The following is a 7,831-nucleotide window of genomic DNA, read 5'->3' on the forward strand; positions in this document are numbered from 1 at the left end:
CGCGTGTGTGTCAACATACTTCTCTCAAGCATGTGTATGTACAACTCAGCTCAAAAGGAGTTTCTGATGACTCATTAATTCATTAATTAATCTGATGAATCATTGATTGATTGATTGATTGATTGATTGATTGATTGATTGAACCAGCCCATTAATGTAGCACCCTGTATTTTGGATGGTTTACAACAAAAATAGAATATAACCTTGCAACAACAAGAGACTATAAAACATAATGCAAGAGGCTTAATATCAGTTATGAGACGAGGCAGGACAGGAGGCATAAAATCAGATGCAGAATGAGGCAGGGATGTCATAGAAGGCTTCTCTAAACAGCCATGTTTTTAGAAGCCTCTTAAACGTTGCGAGGAAGAGGACCAGGCACAGCTTTACCAGGAGCTGGTTCCAAAGTATTGGGGCTACCACAAAGGTGGCCCTGTTTCTCATAGGGAAATATTTTTTAGCATCCCAGTGACTTGATCCTTCACAGATCTATATAATGGTTTCTGTGTTTTCATCAATATTATTTAAAACTGGGAGGGGGGAAGGTGGATGTTCACGATGGAGAAAAAGACGGAATCACTACATGGTGACTTCTCATTGCTTAGGGACCCCACGTTCAAAAGCACTGTCAACTGGCGGTGCTAGCGATGTGTTTTGGATGAGTGAGAGGCAAATAGACAAATACGTAAGCAAAGGCTGGCCAATTGGTTGGAATTAAGCCAGTGCAAGTCAGGGGCATTCTGTACCCTGCCTCACCACTACCTCTTCTGCTGACGTTGGTCACAGACTCTGCCCACAGCTGCCCAAACTGCCACCCTTCCTGCCAACAACATTTCCTGCTCCTCCTTATGAGCCCAGCATGAGCTAATAATCCTCAGTTCATCTTCACTCTTAGCCTTTGCCCTTGCTCTTCCCCTTGATGAATCAGTACAGGAGCCACAAGTTATAGAGCCTGGGTGAAAAATATGCATTCAGACATGCACAAGTACAGACATGTGTAAAGAAGCAAGCATTTATACATACATATATATATACATAACAGGAAGAGATTGCAGACAGGACTGTGATGATCATCTACCTCTAATAAGGAGGTAGGCAGGAATATTCTTATGCTTAGAAGTACAAGGCTGGAAAGGACCCTATGGATCATCGAGTCCAGCCCTTGTCAAGGACGCACGGGGGGGGGGGGATCAAACTCCCAACCTCTGCAGCCAGATGCCTAAACCACTGAGCTATCTGGAAGGAGCCTGAGGTGGGGCTGTGCATCATTTTTCTCCATGGATTGCTCTCCATTGCTTCTGCCATTTTCTAATGCTAGGCATTTGTCCTGTGTTCTTTGTCACTCAAGCAAGAAGAGGAACGATTTGGCTGTCTCTCCTCCATCTTTTGGGACAATTGTCAACCAAGCTGGAAAAAGGTGGAATATGGCCTATTGGGAAAGACTGGCTTAGGCAGGCTTTACATCAAACCTCTAAAACAGTGGTTCCCAAAACTTGATGTTCTTGGACTGCCGTTCCCAGAAGCCTTCACCCCCAGCTGTGCTGACTGGGGTTTCTGGGAACGGCAGTCCATGAACACCTAGGCTACCCAAGGTTGGGAACCACTGCTCTAAAAAAATCCAAACAAATCTTCTGCAAAGAAGTCAAAATTGTCTGAGCCTGGCCTAGGTCCTCAAGCCATTAGATCTTTGATTCCAAAACAGGCCAGGCCCACGGTATTTCGCTCCCTGAAGCAAAGGACAAAATGGTACCATCCTATCCTTTCAACATACAGACGCTGACTGGAATAGGATTAGGAATAGGAGTTGAATGTTACTTCACTACAAGAAATAAGATAATGTTTGATCTGGTGGGAAAAGGCCTGCCGACCCACCTTCTGACCCAGTAGCCAAGGCCAGAAAATTTCACATAAACATATCAAGATTGGCTATAGAGTCAGGCTGACGTGGTGGAGGAAGTGGTTAATGGCATCAAGTTGTCTGATTTCAAATCAAAGGAACCGACCAGCCCCAGTGGCCCTTATCTCAGGGCAGGAAGATGCTATCTAGGCCCCCCCCATGGCCCCTGCTTATTTGTTCCTGGAATGTGAACTCCATTTCCTCCTTCAACATAAAGACCGGTGGTGTCTTTCCAGTGCTGAACCAGAACAGCATTTCCTCCTCCTTCTAACTGCCTCAGGCTTTCCCCTAAATTTCAACCAGTCATTTACAAAGCAGTGTTTTTGTGCCCAAAAGGATGGATTGCTTAAAATTACCTATACTGAGGAAAAATGGTGCATATAAGTTTATCATTTTTTTTTGCTTTTATTGCAGAACCCACACATTCTCAAAGTGAAAAGGCCAAATCCAAGGTTGATGTACCCATGATCAAGGCCTTGGCAGCAGATGAATGGTTTCAGATCTGTTGCACAACAGCAGTCCAGTAGCCCTCAGGTTGGTTTTGCTGCCCAAAGGAACGAAGACCACTTCCAGCACCAGAAATTGGAAACCACACATTTCCAGTTAGCATGCTAATGTTAGATTTTTAGTTCTTCTTCTTCTTTTTTTTTTTTTGCAAGGAAAGAAAAAACCTCCCAGAATCTTACCTTTAAAGATAAGTACAAATTTGTATTTTCAGACTATAGGTCCTGGAATTCTCCAAGAAGCATGGCCACTGGTCCACCCCAAAAATTAATATTCCACATGTAACACCTTGAGCAGTTTTGCTTGCTGAAAATGTTAGCTTTGATGTGTTTTTCCAGAAATCAAACATCAATACACATTCCAGCTCCCCAAAGGAAAAGGGACCTATCCTTCCCTTTCAAAACTAGACAGATACTAGGTAGCTTTGCCTGAACAGTGTAAACAAACATGGGCTGGAACACCTGGTAATGCTTAATTAACGTAAACAAAGAGTCTATGGTATTTTTCCAAGGCTTTCTAGAGATGCATCATCAGAAGATGATCTTTCTTTTCTTTAGATTCTGTTGAAACTGAAGAATGTTTAACTTGACATTTTTGCTTGCCAAGACATGAAATGAGCTCCTATGTTAATTGGGGAGCCTTGCACTTGATGAGTGTCCTCGGTAGAGTTGACCCCAGAGTGATCAATATTGCCAAGGTTGTTGGAACCTAGGGTGTTGGCTTATACTGCAAATGAAGAAGGTGGCTTTTCAGATGCCAATAGACATTTTCTTCCTCCGCTGTATTGAAACTGTCCACAGAATCAAACTTAATGTCAGGTTAAACATTCTTCAGTTTTAACAGAATCTTAAGGAAAAGAAAGAACATTTCTGATGATGCATCTCTAGAAAGCCTTGGAAAAATACCACAGACTCTTGCTTATGTTAATTAAGTTTTCCAGGAGTTTTAGTTCAATGTTTTTACACTGTCAAAGTCAAACATCCTCCTATCAATCTAGTTTTGAAACAGGAGCATAGCGCCCCCCCCCTTTTCCTTTGGGGAGCTGGAGTGAGCATTGATATTTGAAAATGTAGATTGACATGGGTGTCACAATTTTAGGGAAGCTGTTTGTTGTTGCTTTGTGAAGGCTTCAGAGGAAAAGACTGGTGTCTCCTAAAAGGAAGTCTTGAGATGGGTGTGTTAGTTTTTCTTTTCAGGATAAAAAGAGAAGTTATGTTTCCAAGTTCGGATGTTACAAAGTTCTACCAGAGGCGGCATTTTGATTGTCCATAAGGAAAGGGGAACCTTGGCTTGGTAGACTCTACACTTCTCAAATGTCAGCTGAAATACCATAAAACCTCAGGCAACGAAATGACGGAATATATTATCTTTTACTAACGACTATGATTTTTAAATAGATTTACCAAGGAGAGAAAAAAAAAAGAGATTTAAAACATTCCTGTGAACGACTACGAAGAAAAAGCTCGGCTGAGGATCAGAGGGGAGAAGCAAGACAGATTCCAGAAGGCAGCTGCTTGTTGCAGGGGATAAATGGAACAAGGATGAGTTGGAGGGAATCATTGCAAAGATGTTCGGTGAAATGGGTGGAGCTCCCACCAAAATATTACAGCTCAGCTCTGTAAGGTTCTGGAATGTTCTGCTGAGGCACAAGAAGACCCAAAGGAGTGAGTTACAGAGGCCATGAAGAACTATGCCTTTCTTCATGCACCCTAAAATTCAATTAGCCTCCCCCAATCAAGCTGCCTCACTACTTGACTCATGTTTAGCTTGTGATCAACTGCAATCCTGAGATTTTTCTCATACATATAAACATGCACAAATATTAACCCTCCCATCCATTCTACATTTTCTTCATTCGCCTTTCTTCACTTTTCTTTCCTTTTTTTTCTCGTTTCTCTGTATTCTTTCCCCTTTCCACCTCTCTTTTCTCTTGACCTCGTTCTCCTCATCCTCCCTCTTTCTCTCCCTTTCCTTTTCATGCCTCTTTCTTTCTTCTTTCCTCCCTTTTCTGGTTGTCTCCCATGTTCAGCCCTGGCCCTGCAGGGTTTAATTTTTTTAAAAAAGTAATTTCCACTGGCAGTAATTGAAGCTTTTTAAAAAAGAAAAAACCCTGACTACCACAAGGTAGCTGATGTTAAATGGGGGTGGGTCTGGGTCTTGGGTTAGAAGGCAGTCTGGAAATCCTCTATATAGGACGTTGAATTCATGCAAAAAGAAAAAATAAATGACGCAGAGTAATAAACGAACAGCAAGGACAGAACCTCTGTTACCGTGGTAATGTCTCCCCGAGCACGAGTTAATTCCTAGGGATGGCATGAGGATGGGAGTCATTGCTTTGAAGTGCTGCCTTCCCTTCCCAAAAGCTGGCAAGGCCATTGCAAGAAACAGACTTACTGGGCTAGATGGTGAAATCAGTCTCATCCAGAGGGGGCCCCTGCTAGCATTCAGACGCAGAACAACAGGCTTTACTACCTTCCACCCTATGGAGGTTCTGGCATGCCACGTTTGTGGCGTCCCTGCCAATCTGGGCTTGGCCTCTTTGGCAGCTGAAGGCAATGAAGCTTCAAATGGCATCCATGCTCTGCTGCAAATTTATCCCCTACAAGGTGGATCGTCAGCAACATCACCCACTGATAAGAGGAAAGTGACTGTCTTTCTGCTGGACAGCTCTGTGGCTTAGGTACAGAGGTTGGGAGTTCGATCCCCCACACGGTGCCTCCTTGACAAGGGCTGGACTCCATGATCCATGGGGTCCCTTCCAGCCCTGCAGTTCTAAGAATATTCCTGCCTGCCTCCTTATTAGAGGCAGGTGATCACAGTCTGTGATCTCTTCCTGCAGTTCTGCGATGATAATGATGATTCCTTTGAAGAAACTCACGACTGGGTTTTACCCTAATGTATTTGGCTGCATGTCTTTCCCCTTCTTTCACACGTCAGTCTTTGGCCAAACATACCACTCTTGTGCATTAAACCAGTGGAACTACTTATCAGTCTTCTAGCAGTTGATGCACATCTGATTGTATGCAATTATTGGAAATGGTTGGTTGCTTAAATGGGGTCTCTAGCTCTCTGGGGCTTCACACTGCTTGCTGTGCTGAGGTCCGGGAGATCTCTGCAAAGGTAAGGAAAGATCTTCTGTACTTTGGATTTCCATGTCGGGACACAAGGCAACTCCTGCCCCTAATTCTATAATGGCTCTGAATAGCTTCTGGTCTCTCTTCTCTCTTATTACAGGGAAGCACAGAGAAAAAGAAGCATCCATTATGATGTTCTGAAATCAAAGCTGTCTTCTTCAACAGAGGGCAGACAACCGACCCAAGGAAGCAGTCGGAAAGTGAGTCAATTCCCTTGTCGACCAAGTGCTGAACTCTGAAACTCCAGCATGCGGGGGTCTTCCCACGTGTCAGAGCCAGACACTTGATGGTGGGCGGCCAGAACCACCTACACACAAGAGCTGGCCAGTGAGTGAGGTCACTGTGGGAATTCTCCCTGGATATGCAGGAAAACGCTGTGTCATCTCTCTCCCTCTCCCAATACGGCAACGACCTGGCAAAGCCTGCATCACTGAGTCAGAAGAAAAACATCATTCTTTTTGTGGAGCCACAAGTCTGGCCATAACTCATCAGGACCATGATTGACAGCTAGATTAAAGGCATGTGGGCTGAGAAGCAAATCGAATGCTCAGGCTGAGGCACCCCCTTCATCCATTGATTCCTTCTTCCCATCTTCTTCTCTAGAAACCAACAGGTTTTCTTTGCATGTGTACTCTAATCAGAGGGTTGACACATGGGGGGGCTGTGTGTGTGTGAAATGTCCCCCTTTCCCCCAGCCCAGCCACTGGTGCTGTGTTTCTTCCTATTTCCACCATCCTGCAAAGCAACAGCCTTGAGCCCGCTACCTGAACCTGTCAAGATCAAACTCAGGTCGTGAGCAGAGGCTTGACTGCAGCACTGCAGTTTTAACCACTGCACCACAGATTTACATTTAAACTATTAAATTTAAACTACTTCTGGACAGAGCCCTGGACAAAATGAAAAAAAAAAAAGCTACAATTGATACTCAGAGGAGTATCAATGTGGAGTAATGATTTCTGTTGGATAGTGGCTTGGGAATTTCAAATTCGACTCTGTACAGATCCCTGAAACCCAGTAGATGACCTTGTACCAGTTGTGCTTTTTTTAGCCTGACCTACCTCGCGAGGTTATTGAGTGGATAAATGGGAGGAAGAAGGTTTGATTTCCTTGGATAAAAAGGTGAGATATAAATACAACTGATATTGATGGACTCACCCCCTTATCTGAAGAAATCATTTCCCTAGCCTGGACTGGCAGGAGTACGTGGGTCCCCTGCTCTCCTCACCTACTCCTCTCCCCCTTAACAGAGTGGCTACACGAGAGTTATCGACGCGCTACTACAGAATGCCCGTTTTATGCATTCTTAGCTCCCCTCCCTCTGAAGTCACTGGCACAGCCGACTGGCCTTTTCCTCCACCACTTTACGGGTCCTCCCTGTCAGTAAACTCCCAGAGGCCCTTCTCCTCTTGGGAAACCTTGCCATTCACTTTCACAGCCTACGGCTCCACTGACAGGGCTTTCACCTCTGTGCAATCACATGGAGCATCTCTGAGCATGCACAGAACGCCCAATCCCTCAGCAACCTTCCCACACATCTAGAACTCCCAATAAGCTTTTGCAGCAGAGTGCTCTCCTTTTATTTACTTACATTTATATCCCACCCAGCTGGTAGCAGAGCCACTATGCTGTGCAGCTCTTTTAAAAAGTCCCCCTTGTCTTGTGGCAGCAGCTCCTGGTTTAAAAGTTAAGCTCCAGCTTTATTTCACTTGGACCGGCCTGTACCTTTTAGTTAACTGATGATCTGTTTGTTTAATTTGGAGCAGTTGCTATGTTTATGTAATTATCATTTAATTCTTTTAAATACTTGTGAACTGCCCAGAGTGGCCTGGGGTAGCTAGATGGGCAGTATTTAAACTGAATAAATGAATACATACAGTACTCCCATGTTCTCCTGGCTTAAAGAAGATGCTCATCATAAAGTTTCAAAGTCAGCTGTAATGGATAACTCAATGCCAGGCAATGTCCGGTCTTCCATCTAAACTATTTCTCAGCTGTGGGAGAGTCCAACAATAGGATTTCAGCCTTCTTCCCAGGAGAGAGGACTGAAGGGCCACACTGCCACCTACGGGCAGTCTTGAATAATAACATCACCATTTAAATTCTGCACCGGATAGGATGCAGCGGGGAAATACTGTACAGTAAATAAAGGCTGATCAATGCCTCCACCCCCCCCCCCGGCTGCACAGAAATGGCTCCATCATCACCACAGCTCTCAACCCTGGAGAAAAACAGCGGTGCTACTTCAGGAGATACCGCCCCAACCCTTGTCTGCAGCAGCCAGAGAAAAAGAGGAAGT

The 7,831-nt window shown here is 44.5% G+C and overlaps 1 long non-coding RNA gene across 1 annotated transcript; it reads left to right on the forward strand.

The window, feature by feature from the left end:
* Window positions 1-294: 294 nt before the first annotated feature.
* LOC144586616 (uncharacterized) lies at window positions 295-7,413 on the forward strand. The gene is made up of 2 exons (XR_013541539.1): window positions 295-2,431; window positions 3,799-7,413. It is a non-coding gene; the product is annotated as an uncharacterized LOC144586616 (long non-coding RNA).
* Window positions 7,414-7,831: the final 418 nt, after the last annotated feature.

This window comes from Pogona vitticeps, chromosome 2, assembly GCF_051106095.1.
Source record: "Pogona vitticeps strain Pit_001003342236 chromosome 2, PviZW2.1, whole genome shotgun sequence".
NCBI classification, from domain to species: domain Eukaryota; kingdom Metazoa; phylum Chordata; class Lepidosauria; order Squamata; family Agamidae; genus Pogona; species Pogona vitticeps.